Here is a 23,492-nt window from a genome sequence, read left to right as displayed (position 1 = left end):
GTCCTAAAAAAGTCACTGTAATACTGTAATACCTATGTCATACCTTTGTCATTATACAAATTTATGTCCTCATTTGTCATAAAAATGCGTACACACACACACACACACACACACACACACACACACAGCTGGCTGTGGCAGTGAATCATGCAAATGTCTCAAGCCGAGACTGACAGTGATTGAAAAGGGCTCATGCAGCGTTAATTAATTGTCTAATCAGCATTATTGCTCTTGCTGTTATTTTTACACATCTTCAAGCAATGAAATTGGCAATCCATTTCCTTCAAAAATGCTGTATTTTCGCACAAGTATCTGCTATTCTGCATTTGAGTGCACACTTGGCTCTGATAAGATGTCTGTGACGTAGAGAAGATCTATTTACAGATTTACTGAAACAGAACAGTCTTCAGTAAGGAATGCTTGCATATTTAAAACAAGTCAAAATAAGAACAAATTCCATCAACCACCACTAAAAAATTTTTTGGGGCGAAAATATTTGCAAGTGCACTGCAAAAAAAGAAAAGAAATGCAGCATGTGCACTGCAACTCAAAAGGGCACAAAACAAAAGGGTACCTCATTGAAATAAAGCTGCCCTGTCCTGCCCCGATGTGCCCCTGGCATTCTGTTTGTGGTTGAGAAATGACTACTCACAGGTTTCCAAAGAATACAGCTCAGTCAGAGTCAACAGCATGTTTAATTTGACAGGAACAAAACTGTGGCTCTGAGGGATGAAGTACAGTTCATTTAATATGTTTCAAACATTCACTTGACAAAACACTGAAAACGCATGTTTCCACAGATCTCCAGTGTACTATAACATGAGTTGTGAAAATTAGACATGGCATAAGACAGAACAGCATATCAGAGAGACCTAATTTTCCTCTGTGTCGAATAAAAATGGCATCTGCTGTAAGTGAGGTCTGCGCTCTCAGAGTTTGTATTACTGTATTTTCTCATCTGGAGGCCTCTTAAGTGCTTCAGTGCAATGTTAACCTGAGGACACGCTCCCCATCTCCACCTCATTCCTTAGCTGCCTTCTCTAAAATGGAAAGTGTTACTGTTTAGAAGAGAGGACGAATCTAAGCAGAGTATTTTGCGACTGCACAGATCGCAAGTTAATAATTTCAGTGTTATTCGGCAAAAACTGCATATGACCAATAATCTGTGAACATAGAGTCTTATACTCACATAAAGCAGTGGCCAAAAGTGATGTCTGGAGTGGACATTTGCACAATATTTGCTTTTAACCCTTTCCCACCATTGACAGATTTTTTTCCCGTCTCTGTGGTTTCATTGTTATACAGTAGGAGGCGCTATTATGCATCTTCTGATAGACTACTGAATCTCCAGATCAAAACCCAGTGAAGAAGAAGCACAAACAAACAATCACATACACTGAAAAAAAAAATTATTAATTGAATTTACAATTTTTTTTTAAGGTAAGTGGTTGCAATCAATTTATTTTAGCTACATTTAAATAAACAAATTTAGTTGACTAACTTTCAACATTTTTTTTATTTAAATGTAGCTAAAATAAATTGTTTGCAACCACTTACCTTAAAAAATTAGTATAATTTTTTCCCCCCAGTGTATTTGTTACGTATCCAGTCCATGAACTTCCATCTGCTAGCCATCAGAGGTCACCCTTTCCACTTAATTGACTCTCGCACTACACTGTTGCATATCACCCCGGACTACATATCCCATCATTCATTACACTGATTGCACACAGCACTGATTGCACACAGCTGTTTCATATCACTCACTCACTACTTAACACTCATTCTCACTCCTTTCTGGCTGCCGAGTATTGTATGCGTTTATCACCAGCAGTGATAGCTACTCTACAGAGCCCTCGTTAGCTTCCTAGCCTAGCCTAGCCTAGTCATGCCTTGCCTTGTCTGTTTTCTCGGTTTCTGATCTTTGCCTGTTTTCCTGGATTTATCCCTTTAGTCTTGCCCTTTTGATTCTGTTCGCCGTTCGTTGACCTTCGCTAGCCCTAGGATTATTCTTGTGTCTTGCCCGCCATATACCTGTTTGCCATTGTTCGACCCTGCCTGTGTTTCTGACCTCTCTGCTTTAATAAAGCTTGCACATGGATCTGCATGTCTCACGTCTCGTCAGCCCCGTAACAATTTTTAAGCAGATGCATATGTAAAAATGTGATCATCAAACATTAAACAGCATATAAATTAAAACTGCCTAAAGTTACAGAATGAATGTCGATCCAGGAAGTGAAGCTATGGATGTGTTGATGGAAACGATCGACTTTATCTATGTTTTGATCATTGTTCTGAATCTGAATCAGGCATTGTCTTTTACAAAAACACAGTTTTCTCAGCTTTTTGTTCAAAATGGCTTTTTTACTGAAACTTATACATTCATCTGTTGATTTTTTTCAAGCAGAGGCTCTGTTCTTTTTTTGACATTTTGCATGTTCAGATATTCATACAACACAATATTCTGGGAGTCATTAACATTTTATAAAAATGATCAATGCTGGCAACTTAAAAAAAAAAACGCTGGCAGGGAAAGAATGAATGATTAAGTTCAATTAAACCATCAAAATAATGAACTTGTTGGAAGAGGAAATAACTACTTGGCTGGCAAAACTATTTGGGAAAAAGTATTTGGGTTTATTTTACTATGTGAAAAATGCATAGAAAACAAACAAAAAACTGAAAAATAATGTGTACATTGACAATATATTTGGTTATTAATATTTAATTGGCTCACTCTCACTTGTATTTGATTAGCAGCCATTCTCATTGGTATTCCTCAATATGCAGATCACAAATGAAAGGATTGTAATGCAGAGCACATAGAAAGGCTTTACTCTCTCCGAACACACCTACGCAATATGCTTAGAAATCTACATCAGCATAATATCAGATACAAGATATTCAAAGTCACTTTTAAGCCAGACATCACTTTTGAGCAGTACTGCATGGAACAATAACAATTTGTTGCATTAAATGTGTTTCTCATCAAAGGATTTAAGCTTTAATTTGCATCTAGTTGGGTAAATTAAAGATTTGCTCCTCCACAGATATCTAACAAATAATGAGAAGTATACCAACCATCCCAATAAAATGTATATTCAGCAGAAATCAGTGCAGGATGGGACATGTTGATCCTAGATGATGCAGGCAAGCATTATTTTCATTAGAACAACATGCACTGATGAATCATGCGCAGTGAGTTCATGTGAAGACAATGAAGTTTGCATGTGAATTAGCTGCTGTTACGTTGCTGTATTTATAGCAGGTGGAGCGTGAGAGTGGTAGTGTTGATGTGGCAGTGCTCTCTGACCGCGCTAAGAGCTGTTCTGTTCCAGCTCCGTGAGTAGGTGGACTCTCATCCACAGTTCCCTCTCTTTCTCTCCGTCTGCGCACAGGATCTTTGTTTTCATCTATCCTGCTACGAGTTACAAAAGGTTTCCATGGGAACTAAATGGAGATCACTCAAAAAAAAGAAAAAGCGCAGTAGTTAAGGCTGTGCATGTGATGTAGTGATAGCCAGGGGCTTTGCTACGTCACTAATGGAGTTTGTAGATGATTGCTACACAGATAAGGAACGACCTGCTTCAGATCATTCCCTGACCTGCTGATTATAATGTCATACAAATGTGGACACAAAGTGCGTTCACCAAAAATGTTACTTTGCATTTAAACATGATAAATGAACGAGACTCCAAAAAAGTATTTGGAAAGTAATCTGGTGAATATTATAAAATCCAAAAACATGTCCACATTATATTTAACCCAAAGATCAAAATAAATGATGTCATTAATTATCATAGAATTATCTCATTATTGTGTGGCCGTGTGAATGTGTACACTATTAAAGAAACCCAAACACTGCCACGTATAGGGGTTCTTTATTTCCGACCGCATATGCAGAAGGCGTGGCATTAATACTCAAGGTTTCCAATTGAGGGGAGTTGTGCCGATGAAATTTATACAGTGAAGAATAAACACAACCAAAAGCGTGCTTCCCCAAAGGTATAAAGAAACAAACCAAAATTGTAAGCACTTCAAGTAGTTCTCACAGTAACAGAAATCACTTCAGGCCAGTTTAGCCAATTCCCCCCTTTTTTGTTTTACAAGGATAGCCACACAGTAACAAAAAAAATAAAATTAATTAATTAATTAATTAATTAAACAAAGTACAAAGAATCTTGGTGTGAGCACTTAACCCCCAGATAAACAATGGTAGTGGCTTATTATGCTTTCTAAAGGAAGAACAAACATAGAAGTATAATCAAATATACTAGGGATGCACGATATATCGGCCACCATATCGGTATCGGCCCATATCGGCTCATTTTTTCTGTTATCGGTATCGGCCTGATAAGAAAATTTGGCCGATATCTTAAAGCCGATAAATAATGCATTATTTCCTTCAGAGACACTTCAGATGCGCGCTGTTCGTTTGCAGCCTTTTGTGCAATTGTACATTGTAATATTGTGTTTATTTGATGTATATCTAAAAACAGATTCAGTATTCCTCAAAATGAATCAAAATAATGCAACTCAGAATATGACGCAAACCTGCAATAATTAAATGTTAAACAACACAAATATCCTTTATGTATTTAATCCCATTCTATTAACCAATGTCTTTGCTTCTGACCTTCGATGATCCAGTTCAACCATACTAATAAGCCAAAATTACTCTAGACAAACATTTGTGTGTCTTTTTTTTATTGCTGAAGTGTGTTGAAATTTCTTCTTCTGTATTCTACTGTATGGACCTACATTTACTTTCCCTTCAGCCTGAGGCTTATTCATTTCACTTTTGGTGTGAAAGGCTTTTATATTTGCCAAAAAATATAACTTTTTTATTTTAAAAACAAACAAGCAAGCCAAGATTTAAAAAGTAACGCAAAAGTAACATAACGCATTACTTTCCATAAAAAGTAACTAAGTAACGTAATTAGTTACTTTTTTATGGAGTAACGCAATATTGTAATGCATTACTTTTAAAAGTAACTTTCCCCAACACTGCTTACAACTATTGACTAAATAAATTCAAGTAAATCCATTTTACACTCTGTACATCTCTATTAACATTGTTATTACTATCTTCTTCTCCAAGGACAGATTATTAATGAATTCAAATTAACATTGACATCAAAACAGTATACAACTAGTGAACCATTTTCTCTGAGTATACATATACATTTTCCAAAAACAAATGAAATAAATATTACTCACTCCATGGCGCGATGCGTCGCATTAGATATTCACCCAGTTGTCACCTCACATGCACCTTCTCGTGCCTTCGTTCTCCCCTCTAGTATTATTTTATTAAAGGAGAAAGAAGTTTGGTTTACTTTCCCTTCCACTTCACAATATAAATGGCTTGACCTAAACTCAACGTTCACATTAAATATCACTCATGCTCGATCTCTGCGGCCTGCATGATTCCTCTACGCAGATATTTCTCACCCACGGAGAAATCCGAAATCCGTGTGATCGTAGACTGCTCCAAACTGCTCAGCGACCAGACCAACACCCAACTGAGGGTTTCTCCTTTTTTCCCCCTGACCAAACAACAAATGGTGTTGTTTTCCAACCCACGCGTGCCCAGGAAGACCCTAATCATAAACCGTTCCCCAGAAATAAACACTCTCTTTTTTTCGCTCTTCTCACCGCGCTGCTCAGATGCACGAGAATGCCCCCTAATGACGGATAGCCATGACAGCAGGCAATTCTTTTCAACACTCTCCCCTGCCATAAGTCAACGTCCGCATAAATGTCTCCTCAACTCTCTCTTGTTCTTCAATCTCAGGTGCAATCAAATCATCTACCTGGGAACTGGATAGTTTCAAACATTCATCCGCTGAAGACATTGATTGCCCTGTCGCAGTATGCCAAGTCTACTTCACAACTACACACTCGATGTCCAGAGGAGCTAATATTTCCTCATGCAATGGACTAACAACTTCTTTCGCAAAGCTTACTTTCCTACGCGGTGCTGGCACTGGGGTTGGTCGTGGATAAGGTTGAAGGTGAGACCGATGGACCCTTTTTTGCACACTGCCGCTGTCTGGTTCCACCACATAGGTAGTTCCTTGAACATCCTTCACCATGTAGACCTGTGGTGCCCATACATCCAGAATTTTATTTATCCCTGCCGGATGGTGCCTCAAGTAAACTTGCTGTCCAAAAGCAATCTCCGGGCAATACACCTCACTCTCATGCTGTTAAGTCCGTTCCGCTGCTTTTCTTTCTGCATACTCTTTCGCTCTAGCATGAGCATCCTGGAGTCGCTACCTGTGAACAGACAACCAGTTGGTTTCCATACTTTCCTCAGACTACTGTCCCAACAAAGCATCAACCGGAAGGTGCGGTTGTGTACCAAACAACATATAATACGGGGAGTATCCTGTGGAGGAGTGGGGTGTCACGTTGTAAGCATACACTAATTCCGGTAAGTGTTCAGGCCATCTCTTCTTTTTGTCGGGGGGTAGAGAGGGCATCTGTCTCTAAAACGAACGGAAGGGACAAGTCGGCATATCCCAGTACTGGAGCGCAGGTCAGCTCCTTCTTGAGAAGCTCAAATGCCTGCTGGCATTCAGATGTCCAAGAGCCTTGAAATAACTTGTCACACTGGGACCCACTGCCCTTTTTGGTGCACAAATTCACAACGTTGTGCAAAGGTCCGGCAACCTTGGTATACCCGCAATAAATCAGCGGTAATAACTGCAAAATCCCAAAAAGGATCGCAGTTCCTTCACTGTGCTAGGCACTGGCCACTGCACTACTGCACTGACTTTGTCAGAGTCAAGACCTACCCCTTGGGCCGAAACTTGGTGTCCTAGAAACCTTACCTCTGCTTGGAGAAAGTGGCATTTTTCCACTTTGATCTTTAACCCTGATTCCCTCAGCCGGCAAAGCACCGTTTCAAGTCTAGAAAGGTGAGCCTCGAACGTACTCGAATAGACAAAAAGATCATCCAAGTAGACAATAACAATCTGGTACACCAAATCAGCCATTATGGCATGAGTCTCTGAAATGTTTTTGGTGCATTACAGAGACTAAACGGCATTCGCACATATTCATACAGTCCGAATGATGTGACAAAGGCGGTCTTATACTGATCTTTCTTGTGCATCGCTACTTGGTGATAGCCACTCGCCAGATCTATGGTTGAAAACACTTGGGCATTACACAGTGCATCTAGACTCTCGTCTATCCTCGGCAGGGGAAATGCATCCCGCTGGGTCTTCGAATTCAGTTTCCGGTAGTCTACACACAGCCGCAGACTCCCGTCAGTCTTTCTGACTGGGACCACTGGGGAAACATATGGGCTTGAGCTTTCCTTAATAACCCCCTTTTTCAGCAATCCGGTAATATGCTCCCTCACCTCCTCAAACTGGTTAGGAGGTATACGTCTGTACGCTTGAGCGACAGGCATGTCATCGGTCATGGGAATCTCGTGTTTCACCCGATCAGTGTACCCAAGATCCTCATCACACACTGTGAACATATCCACGTACTCCCTCAACAATGCTCGCAATTCTGCCTGCTGAACCAGAGACCCACCCATTTGTACCCTGTCCAAGGGACACTGCAAGTCACCTTTGGGCTCCGTCATCGACCTCACACTGACAGTGACTTCCTCATGATCTCTGGAAATCCGTTGGAATGGTACGTCACAGGCCCCATTGTCCACCTGATGACCTCGGGAAAGTACCCCAAGCCTGGCTTTTGGTGGTAGCCACACATCTTCCAATGCCAGATTCAGAACCCGTACAGGAAACACCCGTCTTTCAACCGACACCACCGTGGGCACAAGAACCAAACCCCCTGGCAGTGGCATTGCCCCAGGTTCAAGCATGATCACACCCTTAGTCATGGGCAGCTTCTTTCTAACTCAAGCCTGAACCATGGCAACTGAGGCCGCCGGCACATGTGTTTTAAATCTTCCAGCTATTCGAACTGTAGAGTTTGCTCCGGTCAGGGCCCCCCCATGCACCTTACTAAAAGCATCCCACCAATCTGAGTCTAGCGATCCTGCCAAGGCATTATCAAACTTGGCCAGAATCAGCTGTTTGCTGAGCAATATTCATGCCAAGGATGCCTGGCGGTGAATGATCAACTTCTCCATCTTTCTGGTCTCGGACTATCAAGAATCCACAGCCAGGTATCTTTACTCCCATCACCTGAATATCCAACTCGACGTATCCCAAATATGGGAGGGGCAATTTATTAGCAGCTGTAATCCGCAACCACTTTGAGGTGCTGTGCATATCCCTATCTTCCCCATGTAAGTGTTCTCTAATAAAGCTTTCTGCCAATGTGCTTACATTGCTGCCTGTGTCTAAAAGACACTTGACACTTTTTCCCCCTATGCTGATCTCAACCTCAGGGCATTGGCCCACTGCCCATTCCAAGAACCGCTCCTTAGTCAGTGGGCTGTTGCTTGAGCCATGGAAACCCCCTCTCATTGCTCGGCTCTGTCCAATGGAGGGACCCTGTTTTCTGTCGCCATTGTTTCCCCAGAGGCCGACCCCTGACCTTCCTGATTAAGCCACGCCGTACACTGGCAGGCTATATGTCCCACAGCCTCACACCTCAAGCAAATTGGCTGACCATCCCGAGTATATCTGGGCCTAACCTTAGCCTTTTGGGGCCTTTCCAAACTTGGACTGACTCTTTGTTAGCTCTCTGATCGCTTTCCCTTGTTGAGCTACTGCCTTCACTACCTCTTGCAAGAGAGCATTCAGGTCTTCCAAAGACAATGCACCCACATTCTTGGACCCTGCACCCTCTTCAACACCCCGGCCCAGCAAGTAACGACTTCTAGCAATACCCGCACCACTGGGACGATCTTCTGCACACCATAACAGAGCTTCCTCTCTGACCTCAAATAGTGTCACATGAGGTCGATCCCGCACTATTTTGCACAATTCCAGACGGAGTATGGAATCCCTTACCCCTTCCACAAACTGATCCCTTAGTGCTACCTGCACATCCGGCACTGCATTAGGTGACTGTTGGAGTGCCGCATTTAACATTGTCGACAAGGCATGCGAATACTCTCGGAGATCTTCCCCCTCTAACTGTTTCCTTGCATAAAAGGTATGTAACAGCTGAGGGGTTGAAATACCTTATTTAGGCTATTTGGGTTACAATGCAAAAGTTAGATGTTTAATATATGTGAATTTTCCATTGTACTATTTTATGGCTAAGATAATAAACCACAAACTATACGATCGTTTTAGCCGTTTTAGGGGAAATCCCTATTTATTTGTTTTAAACGCGGGTAAAACATATCCTTATTCATTTTGTTAATAAAAGTTCAAGGTTTATTACAGGTGAATTTGTCATTGTACTATTTTATTGTATAGCCTATGTTTTTTCCCATTAATAATAATAAACTAAGCATTCGTTTAAGGGGAAAATTCAAAAACCTTTCATTTATTTGTGTTACAACGCGGGTACATCAGTCTTATTCGTTCTGTTCACAAAAGTTTTATGTTTAATAAGTGACTTTGTCATTGTAGCATTGCTGATGTTGTCTGTGTGATTTTTCATTAAGAGTAATGTTGAATCAACCATTAAGCATTAATTTTGTTTCAAGAATAGGAAAGGCCTAACGTTAAAGATCAAAATAAGCGCTACAGATGTGAGAATGTGAGATTTGTTGCTGAGTTAAACGCTCTCGCTCTTTCTCTGCTGTCTCTTTGCTATGTCTGTAGAAATGGTCGTTAATTCTTAATTTGGTTACGGCACAGACATTTTTACAGGTAATAATATAATCAAAAAATCATGGCAACAAATGATTTTTTAAAGTCAGTTTAATAAGTTGAAACGACTTTCACAGTCAATTTTATTCAACTTAACTCATGTTTAACTGTAGCTTCTTGTCATGCTTAGGCTACTTTTTTCGATGAATTTTAATGAATAAATAAATTCATAAAAATACATTTTATTTATTTATTTATTTTTGTTTGTTACAAATCGTTCATTCATTTATTTTTAATACTGCACCCCCAGCACCCCCATTTCTTCGTGGGCTACACTCCAGGGGGTGCTGCAACACCCTCAGCACCCCTACTTCCCGCGATAATGACCTTACTAACTATTAATAAGCAGCAAATTAGGAGTTTATTGAGGCAAAAGTCATAGTTAATAGTTACTGCAGTTAATAGTGAGAATTGTTCTCCAAAAGGGATTTTATATACATAGAAAGCATGTAAAATGCATGTAAAGTGTTTACTTTAATGTTCCAATTAACATTTTTAAATAATAATAATAATAATAATTATTATTATTATTAAATGCCAACAAATGGGTGAAATAATGTTCCATCATCAGTGTAACAGATATAATTATGTAAAAATGAATCAATATACTTATTCTGTCCTGTACTTAGTAAAATGTATAAAAAGAAAAACTGGTAATACAATCTATTGGATTGAAGGATAGTGGCAAAGATTTGTCTAAAATTTAAATTAATTAATTAATTAATTCATAAGTATTTGGGGATGCACTGTGATGCTTAAAGAGAGTATGTAATGTCATCTAATGATTCTTGTTCTAAATATTACAAGATTTTTTTTTTGGTATATAAACTGATGTTACACTGAATGACATTTTAGTGGGTGTCTTCAATAAATCATGGTATAAATGTATTATAGTCATAGTTTTTGTTATTATATATATATATATATAGTGCTCTATTGTATTTATTTTGTTTGCATGAAATATGATGTATGGGTTCTTATATAAGTCTTATTTGTTGTGATAACATGAATTGGCACACTGCAAATCCTAAAAACAAATCACATCTCAATTTTTATGTCAATTTTAATAGCCCTTTGTGTCACTGCACTGCGTCTGCTGCATTCACATCAACTTCAGACTGCAATCAACACTATATGACACACTGATCTATTGATATGTCTGTCGTGTTCCGTTGACATACACCTGCCATGCTAAAAAGAGTGGTGGTTTGGTTCAAGTGCTACTAAAATATTAGCTTTGACCTTTTAAGGTGGATCACATTTTCCAATTATAAGCTAGCTCTTTTTGCCAAAATATTTGATCAGAATTGTTTCCTTTAAAAGTGTACTTCACAGTGTTGCACTCGAGACCTGACTAGCTCTCACAGTTTGAGACAAGACCAAATTCCCAATTTGTAGGTCTTGTCATGGACTAGGAAGCATGTGGACCCGGCTTGACTTCAGTCTGGAGTGCTCCAGAACTGCGGAAGTGTCTCATAGTCTGTGTCTCTTGTTGGATCCGTGTTATTGTGTCTCTGGAACAGAGCGCACTGTAAAGGTTCGTGTAACACTGACTAAGTTTACATGGACATCAGTAATCTAATTATTTACCTTATTCTAAATAAGCCAATATTATGATTATGGTGTTTACATGGGTTGCTTTTAGAATATTCCTTTCATGTTCTCATTTTACATGTTATAGTATATAATTTGATTTATGGCACACGTCATTACGTCCCCATGTGATGGCATCCGATGTCCCCTCCGGAATTTCACGTATAAACATATAGTTCGTCTTCGTGATGATGCCATGTACAGTTTTGGGTGTTTCATGTTTAATTTTATGAAAGCTTTAAGTGCAGTTAATTATTTGTACGTGCATACATACGACGGCGGGTGTTAAAGCTCTTTTATTTCAAAAGGTTGAGCACTGCCGTGTGTGTATCCTGTCGCAAAATGCGGCGAAAAATCCTACACGACAGTAATAATGTGATTAAGTTGCTTACATGTCTATTCTGCGCTTCAGTAATGCGACTAAAATAGGAATGCTCCACATGTTTTAATTAAATTTCTGTTTACTTCGATTATGACTTTTATTAAGGTAATCAAAAATCTCTGTTTACATGGTAGATTCTTAATCAGAGTATTGTCTTATTCGTATTAAAATCTGAGTATTGTTGTCCATGTAAACATATTCACTGACACACAACCAGGATTCATTCATCCCAAAGGAAAGCATATTTACACTGTCTGAGTCACTCAGACCCTCTTCTGGTCTCGGTCTTGACTCGGACTCAACCTACTTTGGTTTCGGCCTGGACTCAGACTTCGAATGAGCTGGTCTCCACTACAATCTAAATACAATTTAAATGACATATGTGGTTACAATAATTAAAGCATTTTAATGGAAAAAGCAAAACAACACATTTTAAAATACAGAACATGTAGTTATCCATGTCAAACTGGATAATTAAATTCTGTGTTCAGATACAGTACATGTCTTCCAGTCAGCAGAAGCCTCTTTGTCTAGAACATCACCCTTGGTTTATTATCATCCCCTCCTTTGACTCCTTTAGCACCTACAGCTGAAAGGCTTGAGTCATGTTTCTAATTTTAACCCAGCCTCTGACCTCCTTTGTGTCATGTAGGACCCAATAAAGTCTCAGAACGTGCCCAGATTGCCAAACCAGCGGGACCCTTCTGAAGTCACATACAAAGTCTTACTGTCATCCTATCATCTTGTAACTTGTGTTAGAGCTAATGTACAGTCAGTGGGTTATTATCGCAAAATAAACCGTGACAAGTGATCTGGGGCCTGCACCTCAAAGATATGACCAGAGTTGTAAAAATGTTTTGAGAAAACCAAACCAAACAGATCCAGACAGGATTAAGTGGTTCCACTACACTCCAGCTAAACTTTCTCTCTGAACTCAGGATTTGATCCTGAGTTTGTGATTATTTCATGAGCAGCCAGAATGATTTATTACTTTTGCAGCAAACATCCTGTATCATTCCCTGCTAGCAGAAGTTCATATTTCTTGGCTGCAAATGAAGAGATCATTATGAAGAATTAAAACACATTTTGGACAGCAACAGGAAACACCACTGCTGTCCAATCAATCAATCAATCAATCAATCAATCAATCAATCCTTGAGATTAATTCTGAAGAAAGGAAAATAGTGAAATAAAATATATAAAATACCTGTCATTGTAAGTGAATTTACCTAGGTTCAAAATATAGGCATATCAAATGAAACAATTTAAATTTGTATTAATTTAAAGTATATAAAAGTTTTTTTTTATTAAATAAAAAGCTTAATATAATTAAATGACATAATATAAATTAATATAATTTAGGGTAACACTTTACAATAAGGTTCCATTTGTCAACTATATTTAATACATTAACTTACATGAACTAACAATAAACAATACATTTTTTTACAACATTTATTAACAACATTATTATTAATCAACATTAAGTAAGGTTAATAAATGCTTTTTTAGTATTATTCATTGTTAGATTGTGTTAACAAATGGAACCATATTGTAAAGTGTTACCGAAAGAGAATGACCACTTACATGTAAAGAAAAAAAATAAATACATTTTTAATATACAGCCATCAGATGAAAATCTATGTCTAGTGAAAATTAAATTGAATTGAATTGAATTGAGTGGGAATGAGATTTCCACTCTTCACTATATATGCAGTGTGTTATAATCTGAAGCATCAGAGAAGACGAGTGATGACATGAAAGATGTGACTGTTACAGCTGATTGTTTTAATAAAAGTTTATACAGAGTTTCTATGGGCATGAACACTGGTAAGAGATCGAAAATTGGTGAAACTACTGTAAAACTTACTGACTAGCCACCTAAACTGGCTTTGTGATAGAGATTCCTGTGGTAGAGATTACTTCATGACTACTTGTAAATAAGTGAATGTGAAATTATGTGAGAATAGAGTGTCAGGTGAAACAAAAACATTATTTCCTGTGTAAATGATCAAATAGGATAGTGATCTTTAAAGATAAAGGCCATAAAGACACAAAGTTTGACTAAATATTCTATTATCAAAGGAGTACCATGGTCGTTTGGTATTGTCTGAGGTATTATAGAGTACTATGTGAATAACATAGTTTGTGGAAATCATTTAATGCCATGGTTTAAATTAAAGTGCCATGCCATTACCATTAGATCCCATTACTGTTCCTTTGTACAAACCTGCTGTTTGTCCCCTCCCATCAGGTGGCATGGCCATTGTACAGTATGCTGCTCAGCAGTGTTGCGCAGTCCAATCACCTCTAAATGCAACATTTCTAAGCAGGTTCAATCTCAGAAATGCACTGTGGTGCTTCCTCATTCAGTCATAAACTTTTATTGGGTTGTGCTGTAACTGAAAATTGCACTGGTTCGGAGTATGCATTTGCATGCATATGAGCTGTTGTGTCTGACTCGGGATGCCGGCCAACCATTGCATTAACGAGACACTGAAGATCATATAACTGTATATTCCTCAGGAGACCATATGACAGCTTTAATCTTTTCAAATTAGATTGCATTGGACATGTGAGTAAACGTGAAGCAAAACAGCGGGCCTGAGAGTAAATCAGTAACTGAATATAGAGGACATGATGGTGCAGTTTTCAAAGCTGCTGGGTCCCCAAGCAAATCCCACATTTGATGGTTATAGCAAATTAAAGAGAAAAGTAAAATCACATAGTCATACCTTCCTATTCATTCTTAATGATCACAACATGAGATTTCCACTCTTCACTAAACACGTCATTAATCTATGCCAGGGATCAACATTTCCCCTACCGTAAAATACTGCAATTCATCCAGTTACAAACATAGATTTCCTGAAAGATTCCCAGAGATTCATCTTTAAAAAAACCAAGCATCATTATCATAATGACGCAAGAAAAAGGCATGCAAATGTAAACAAAGCTGATTTTGTGTACTGAATGCGGCTATTTAGCTCATTAGCACAGATTGGCTGCATTGATATTGAGAGCCGAGATACAAATATATACATGTGCGAATCAATCACTGGCACTAAACCTGCAGCTGAGAGACCCCTCACCCCCACCCACAAGGGCTTTCACAGATCTCCAGCCCACTGCAAATTAAGCATCGTCTCAGTCAATAGTGCATTTAATGCTTGCTAACCCAATATTCCAGTTCTATAATGCAAAGTAAGCTCAAGCGAAAGGTGATGTCCACTCATCAAACCCACCAGATGATGTTGTTGATGTCATTTGGTCGGCATAGTCAGAGTTCATTGATGGGTTCGTGAGTTTTAATTATGATTATGCAAGAGGAAGACTACAGCTGACACTGCTGTTCATTTGAGAATAAAGTAGATATGATTGCTTGAGGCACAGTTCCTTTTTCATTTTACTGTCTGCTTTGCCACACACACTGAATTTTAATGAGGATCTTTCTCAGCATCTCCAAGGCATGAGTTTTGATTACACGCATCTCCTTTGTATTTTCAAACTTCGTTGGAACCACGTTCTTGCTCAAGCATGCCAATCTGACAACACTATGCACAGTTTCCCTGAGAGAAAACCAAGAACGACAGCTGGCATTAGCCCGACATCCCCAACGGAGGATTACAGTGATCCTTTCAGAGGTTAAATCTGTTGAATTAGATGGCACCTTACCTGTGTCTGAAGCATGCAGCAGTCACTTTCAGCCCAACCAATCATGCCCTCCTATTTGGGCAGCTCGAGTGTTTGCTGGCAGTTGCACAGGTGGAGGTTCACAGAGAGCTCTTTCCCATTCACCCAGGTCATTGCAGCTGGCTCCGGTGTTTTCTTGAGCAGACAGGGGATGGGCGGCCACTCGGACCTCTCATATCTCTGGCGGATCCCTGTGGTGTGTGTTCGCTCTCAACGACTGCTGGATGCAACTTTCCCCCGTATTCTCCACCTCGCTGGGTTTGCATGCATTTCCCTTCCTTTTGTGAGATCCAACGAGTGTGACTGAGATGCAGGGAGGGATAGAGTGTGAACGCAGGAGAGGAGGAGAGAAAGGGAGGGAGAGCGAGAGAGAGAGGGAGAGAGGCGCAAGAGAGAGAGATGCTTCATTTATTGGCATAAATCAGGAGGGGAGAGAAGAGGAGGGTCTGTGGAGAGACTACAGTACATGTCAGTCACGTCCACATTAGAGTGTGTGTGCATGTCCCAAGAGATGCTCTCTGGACATGTGTGATTATGGGTAATGTTGCTTTGATATCCCTGCACGCTGGGTTTCCCTGTCTGTCCTTGTGCCGTGACACTGCTTGCACTAACAAAACTCATATATATTTGCCAAGACCGGGCGATCAATCACGTACACGAGCACGTAGGGAAGGCAAAGAGGCTGTATGCGTCTCCCCAGGAGAAAATATACATTACAGACTTCCGCAGGGAATATGGGACGGATGTGAGCTATCCTGCGTGCTGCTCTTTGAAAACCTCCTGGGAGAGGACAGAAGGAACACTGGATTGCTAATCAAATAACCCAGCAAAGTAGCATTGTAAAATACTCAAACCAGTGCAGGATTACGGAGTGAAGATGCTCTCTGAGCGAGGTGATCTGGGATTTCCCATTTGGCCGGGACCTTGAAGCCAACATTAAATGGCATTCACAAGCCATTTTTCTTCTGGAGAGTGACGTTTTTATGAGCGAAACGAGTATTGAATGAGAAATGGATATGGATTTTATCCATTGAGAATTGATTGGATTGTTAATAGCACTGCGTTATGGAGGTTTACTACTCTTCAGAAACACCACTAGTACCCTTTTGGGGAAGCTTTTTGATCGGGACATGAAAGCTGAAGGTCAAGTTCAACCTTTTTTTTGTTAACAACTGTTTATTGAATTTTTCTCTGGGAATAGTAATATAAAACAAACAGCAACTGTGCAAATTTAGAACCCAGCCCAACCCTGGTAGGCTTAAAAAAAAAAATAAATAAAAATAATAATAAATAATAATAATAATAATAATAATAATAAATAAAAATATGTATATATAAAAAAATAAATAGTAATAATATTTTTTAATATAATAATAGATAAATAAATATCAATAAAATAATTTGTACAAAGATTTTAGAAACGCAAACACAACATTAGAAGCTGAATGCCATAAATTTACAGTTTTCACATTAGATCCATGTATACAAGAAGTTGAGAGTTCCATCGACCAGCAAAGTAGCATTGTAAAATACTCAAACCAGTGCAGGATTACGGAGTGAAGATGCTCTCTGAGCGAGGTGATCTGGGATTTCCCATTTGGCCGGGACCTTGAAGCCAACATTAAATGGCATTCACAAGCCATTTTTCTTCTGGAGAGTGACGTTTTTATGAGCGAAACGAGTATTGAATGAGAAATGGATATGGATTTTATCCATTGAGAATTGATTGGATTGTTAATAGCACTGCGTTATGGAGGTTTACTACTCTTCAGAAACACCACTAGTACCCTTTTGGGGAAGCTTTTTGATCGGGACATGAAAGCTGAAGGTCAAGTTCAACCTTTTTTTTGTTAACAACTGTTTATTGAATTTTTCTCTGGGAATAGTAATATAAAACAAACAGCAACTGTGCAAATTTAGAACCCAGCCCAACCCTGGTAGGCTTAAAAAAAAAAATAAATAAAAATAATAATAAATAATAATAATAATAATAATAATAATAAATAAAAATATGTATATATAAAAAAATAAATAGTAATAATATTTTTTAATATAATAATAGATAAATAAATATCAATAAAATAATTTGTACAAAGATTTTAGAAACGCAAACACAACATTAGAAGCTGAATGCCATAAATTTACAGTTTTCACATTAGATCCATGTATACAAGAAGTTGAGAGTTCCATCGAGATAATGTCCAACAAATACACAGTCCAGGTTCGTCTGTCCATTGTATGAGGAGGATTCCAATGGTTGACTAGCAATTTTTTTGCTGCTGTGAGCGCAGCCAACAGGAAACATCTTTGTTGGATGGAGTCAAAAAAGGTTAGAGAGAGGGGCACTCCCCAAAAAAATGCAAAAACGTGCCTAAAGATCCTTGCGAACAAAGATTACACTTAGGAGAAGACGACAGCCTACTAAAACTTTTGAAGTGGAAAATGGAAAAATAAAATTTTTTTGTTAATAAAACTCCTAGTTATTAATTTCATGTTTGCAATTTCACCACTGCAGCTATAAAAAATTACTTTTAGTGTTAGTTTCACTCTCATTTTCTTATTTTTTTCTGTCTAAAGGGTAACTTTAAAAAGCTGATTTAAGAAGTAAAAAAAAAACTACTCTAAATCAAACTAAAAGCAAATGCAAACATTAGAATACATTAACTTTTCCATTGAGTGTCATAAATCGTGTTTCATGTACATGAACGCTCTGCATTACAAGTATAGCACTTTGATTTACAGAGTAAGTTTTACTACATAGTCTGTTCAACTAGGTGATGCCAGCTGAAATAGAAAGTAATTAATACATTTACCTTCTTTGGAAAAAGATCCAACAATGAATCGCAAACAATAAGATCAGAAATGGGCTTTAAGAAAATAAAAATGTGCTGTTTTAAATTCACGTGATTCCAAGGATTTGACACTCAAGGCATAAATAAATGAGTGTGCAGGAGAAATGAGAAAGCCTGAGACAAAATGCAAGACAGGAGACATTTACAGAGGCATGTGGCAGGATACAAAGCAGCTCGCCTAACTCTCCTTGTGAGCAAATAGGTTCCCTTGTCAATCAGCCCCTCAGGTTGGGTCAGGCTAATACTTCCAGAGCGGTTTTGATTTACACAGGCTTATTATGTTGACATGCCTGTGTATTTAAAACTGACAAAACATAAGAAATTGAAGGTTTTGCATCAGTTGTTTTAATTTTGCTTTTCAGTTAATAATGATTGTTTTCCTGTAAATGTGACCAGATGTGAGAAAGGACAATGCCGCATGTCAGTCTACATTGTTATTGAAATACTAGTGACAAACATCATTTTAAATCATCGTTCATTTACATGCATTGCATTGCACCTGAATGATTTTGATAGAGGACCTTGAAAATTATGCTAAAACTGACAATTAACTAGTGAAGGATTACCTTTTACTTGTGCTCTTATCAGAGCTTCTTCAATCCAAATTCTCCACCAAACTTGCTCGGCCAAGGATCCAAATAACCTTTCCATTGGACACAAACTAAATAACTCAACACTTTCATCGTCATCTGACAGTCTGCATGGACTGGAATATGACACCACACTCTAAATATCTGCCCCATGAGCTGCCAAACTGACATGCTTTGTCCCTTTTGTTGCCTCTGTTGCCATGTCAAACAATTCCCTCGTCTCACACTAACACTTCATGTCAACTCTTAGTATTAAACAAAGCCATGTTAGCCCTGTCACTACATTATTTGTACCCTCATTGGAACAGCCAAAAGGAGGACATGTGAACTGTTTCATGGGTATTAGTTTTCAGGTGAAGAGTCAAAATCACAGGCTTCACTTTGAATCAGTATGGTCAAGTAGGGTAAAACATAACTTAACTTACCAACACCTACAGCCAAATTCTACACTGTTGTTTTAATGGAACCCTTATCCTTGTTGTTGCTGTTAAATGATAAAATAAACAAATTAATAAAATTTAGAACACAAACCATCTCAAGGATATATAGAATGGATTGACAGTTTATAAACAGGCACCAGCCACTTTATTAGGTGCTGTACCCCTGGCTAGTAGTGGGTTGGACCCCCTTTTGCCCTCAGAATTGCCTTAATTCCTCATGGCATAGATTCAACAAGATGTTGGAAACATTTCTCACAAATGTTGGTCCATATCGGCATGATAACAGATTTGTTAGCTGCACATCCATGACGTGAATCTCCCATTCCTTCCCAAAGATGCTCTGTTGGATTGAGATCTGGAGGTGATTTGAGTGTAGTGGACTCATTGATCAAGAAACCAGTTTGAGATGCTGTGAGTTTTGTGACGTGGAGTGTTATCCTGCTGGAAGTAGCCACCACAAGATGGGTCATAAAGGGATGGATGTGATCAGTAACAATACTCTAGGCTGTAATGTTCAAACAATGCTCATTTGGTACTAAGGGGCCAAGAATGTGCCAAAAAATATTCCCACACCATTACACCACAAACCTGACCTGTTGATACAAGGCAGGATGAATCCATGCTTTCATGTTGTTTACAACAAATTCTGACATTACCATCCTAATGTCATAGCAGAAATCGAGACTCATCAGACCAGGCTTTTTCCCATTTTTTATGGTCCTGTTTTGGTCAGCCTGTGTGATTTGTAGCCTCAGTTTGTTGTTGTTAGCTAACAGGAGTGACAGCGATGGGGTCTTCTGCTGTTGTAGCTCATCTAGTCCAAGGTTCGACGTGCTATGTGTTCAGAGGTGTTCTACTGCATATCTCATTTGTAATAAGTGGTTATTTGAGTTACTCTTGCCTTTCTATCAGCTCGAACCAGTTTGGCCATTCTGGTCTGACTCTGGCATCAACACGGCATTTTCACCCACAGAACTGCCGCTCACTGGATATATATATATATATATATATATATATATATATATTTTTTTTTTTTTTTTTTTTAACCATTCTCTATAAACCCTAGAGGTGGTTGTGTGTGAAAATCCCATCAGATCAGCAGTTTCTGAAACACTCAGATAGTCTGGCACCATTAATCATGCCATGTTCAGAGTCACTTTATTCACCTTTCTTCACCAATCTGATACCTGGATTGAACTTCAGCAGACTGTCTTGACCACGTCTTCATGCCTAAACCATTGAGTTGCTGCCATGTGATTGGCTGATTAGATATTTGCATTAATGAGCAGTTGAGCAGGTGTACCTAATAAAGTGTCTGGTGAGTGTATCTACGATTCTTGGGTATCACTTCATTTTAAGGTGTCCTTGTTACAAGTTACACGTACTCACTCTTATAATAACAATTAATTATGCATAAATACATGCAAGTAACCCTAATCCTAACCCTTACCCTATAGTAAGTACATGTAGTTGATTAATATTACTCAGTACTTAAATGTATAATTACACTGTAACATGGACACCTGCAAATAAAGTGTAAGCAATTCTTGTTAGCAAAGACTTGCATGATTAATTACAACCTTAACTGATTGGTAACATAAATAGTGCAGAACCCTGATCATTTCTGAAGCTTTTTTTTATATAATATTTTAAAATGCTATTTTTTTACAGCTTTTTTCAACTGCTTACACACTTTCAAAACTTTGAAAACTTCACACAAATCCAAGAATTGCACACACAAAATGCAAAACTCCTCACATCTCTTGCAAAATGAAGCGCTTTGTTCAAAATATCACAAACACATCTCAAAAGCAAACATTTGCAAACACCTTTTCCATAATATTAATTCCTGTTAGATTTTTTGTGTTGCATAGAGAATAGTGTGTTGTGTTTTGCAAAAAGTGTTTTATGAAATTGAAAACTCTGTCAAAGGCTGAGAATTGGCGTATGGCTTTGCAGATTTGGTGTGTGCTTCTGCTGTATGAGTGTTGATCTTTCAGAAATTATGTGACATGTAAAGATTGTGTGTAAGCAGTTGAAAAAAAACTGTAATTAGGTTTAAATTAGACTTTAAATAATATATTTCCAGTGTGATCCTCCTGAATGCCACTGTATTTATGTGTGAATGTTGTGTTTTGAGCATTGTGATTTATAACATTGAACATTCTCGCACTTTTAACAGTATTTATAGCTTCAACTTAATAGAAGAGGCTGTGGGAACGATTATCTGAAAATGTGCATTGGTATGCAGGTGTAAGGGACATTAAATTAAATACATGCACCTCTTTCACTACTGTTGCCGGAGGTTGCAGACCCTTGCCGTAGCATATCACAACCTGTCTATTTCTGTGCCCTTCTCTCATCTACTTCCCCAGTAGCTACCTTTTCATTTCCCTGTAGGTGGCACCTGATCTAAGACAGCACCGCTGTCCTCAGCACTGCTCCTTTTCCCAGACTTTAGCGGAAAATACCTTAATGTGGGGCCAGCATGCCAGATGTGGTGTGATTTAGCGCCTCTGATGAAGGTGTCAAACATCCTGCAGTTTCCAGTTCCGAAGCTGGGTTACAATCCAACTGCTCTCTCTGAGAGCATAATGTGGAGCTTTGAAAGGCTTTTCTTTGTATTGTTTCCACCCTCTGGTCACCGTTCATCTGGATTCACTGCAGTTTGCATTGCAGGTGTGCATGACACCCTGATCTGAATACGCCGCAGGGCATCCTCCCATCTGGATGCGACTCACAACACCATCAGGAATGTGTGCTGTGGCTTTTCCAACACCTTCAAGTCCATTCTGCTTTTGTGACTTGGGTGCGATTTCATGGCAATGCATGTCGATGCCACTGTAGTATGCCTGTAACTATGGAAACAGATGGACAATTGCCTGATACCTGGGACCTCTGGTGGGGGAATTGTTAATCTCTGTTATCATTTTTTTTTTCCCTCTCTCTGCAAGCGACTGATTAAATGATTGATTGGTTTTGTTACTTTCGACCACATCACAAGCAAATACGGGCTGCATCAGAGCACTGTGTCAAGGACTTCCTTTCTATTGTCATGGGAATAGTGCTAAAAATAGCGTGCTGATTCCAGCCAGTCAAAGCTCAGAGAGCAGATAGCCATGACATGTAACAGAAACGTAAGCTGTAAGTCTACAAACAGACTGGAGGTCTTGAAATCATTAACAGAAGCACATTGCCTGGTTTACAGACATTATAACTGTATATATATATGAAGAAGATGGATTTGTTCAGAAATAATTGTATGCCCAAAGCTCATAATTTTCCGCATTCATTGAACCCCCCTAAGAGATATATTGAGCTCAATCTAATCCAAAAGCCAGGTCAGAAAACCTAGCCTTATGGGTTTTGAAATATGCAGCTTTTGTAATTTCTTTGAGTCCACCGCAACAGATCTCTTTGACAGGCCATGTGGCATCACAGCGTGAGGATAACAAGCGTATGATCATTCTATTTCACTGAAAGTTAGGAAATGCAAAAATGTTAATGAAGAATTATAACAGCACATTAACAGTCATGGCTTAAAGGGATAGTTCACCCAAAAATTCTGTCATTAATTACTCACCCTCATGTCGTTCCAAACCCCTATGGCATTCGTTAATCTTCGAAACACAAATTAAGATATTTTTGATGAAATCCGAGAGCTTTCTGACCCTGCAAAGACAGCAAGGGTACTACCATGCTCAAGGCACAGAAAGGTAGTGAGGGCATTGTTAAAATAGTCCATGCGGTTCAACAGTAATTTTACGAAGTTACGAGGTTTTTGTGCTAAAAAAAAAATAAAAAAATAACGACATTATTCAAAATTTCTTCTCTTCCGAGTCAGTCCGCCACCATTCACGAGAGTACCACAATGCATTTCCCTCTTTAAGTAAATAATTTCAATATTATTAAATCATTTCCAGATAATATTATATTAATTAGTTAACAAAAATGTATTATTATTAAAAACAATAATAATAACCCTCTAACTCTAGCACTTTCTATTCTTTTAATTCTACTTTATCTATTTATCTTTTTTTTAATAAAAAAACACTAGCTTTCTATTCTTGAACTTGTTTTTCTTTGTGTGTGTATGTGTGTATAATATATATATATATATATATATATATATATATACAGTATATAATAATTATAATTTAATCAAGCATGAGTAAATTGAC

The 23,492-nt window shown here is 38.5% G+C and overlaps 1 protein-coding gene across 1 annotated transcript in view; it reads right to left on the bottom strand.

The window, feature by feature from the left end:
• Positions 1-18,918, bottom strand: part of LOC107565139 (FERM and PDZ domain-containing protein 3-like) — a 158,994-nt gene extending 140,076 nt beyond the window's left edge. The window contains exons 1-2 of the mRNA XM_016250351.1: positions 18,848-18,918; positions 15,412-15,732 (exon numbers count right to left, since the gene is read on the bottom strand). The gene's annotated coding sequence lies outside the window, so the exon portion shown is untranslated. The remainder of the gene's footprint in view (positions 1-15,411; positions 15,733-18,847) is intronic.
• Positions 18,919-23,492: the final 4,574 nt, after the last annotated feature.

The sequence above is a fragment of the Sinocyclocheilus grahami genome, unplaced genomic scaffold (assembly GCF_001515645.1).
Source record: "Sinocyclocheilus grahami isolate Dianchi unplaced genomic scaffold, SAMN03320097.WGS_v1.1 scaffold983.1, whole genome shotgun sequence".
NCBI classification, from domain to species: Eukaryota; Metazoa; Chordata; class Actinopteri; order Cypriniformes; family Cyprinidae; genus Sinocyclocheilus; species Sinocyclocheilus grahami.
This window is presented reverse-complemented; position numbering and strand designations above follow the sequence as displayed.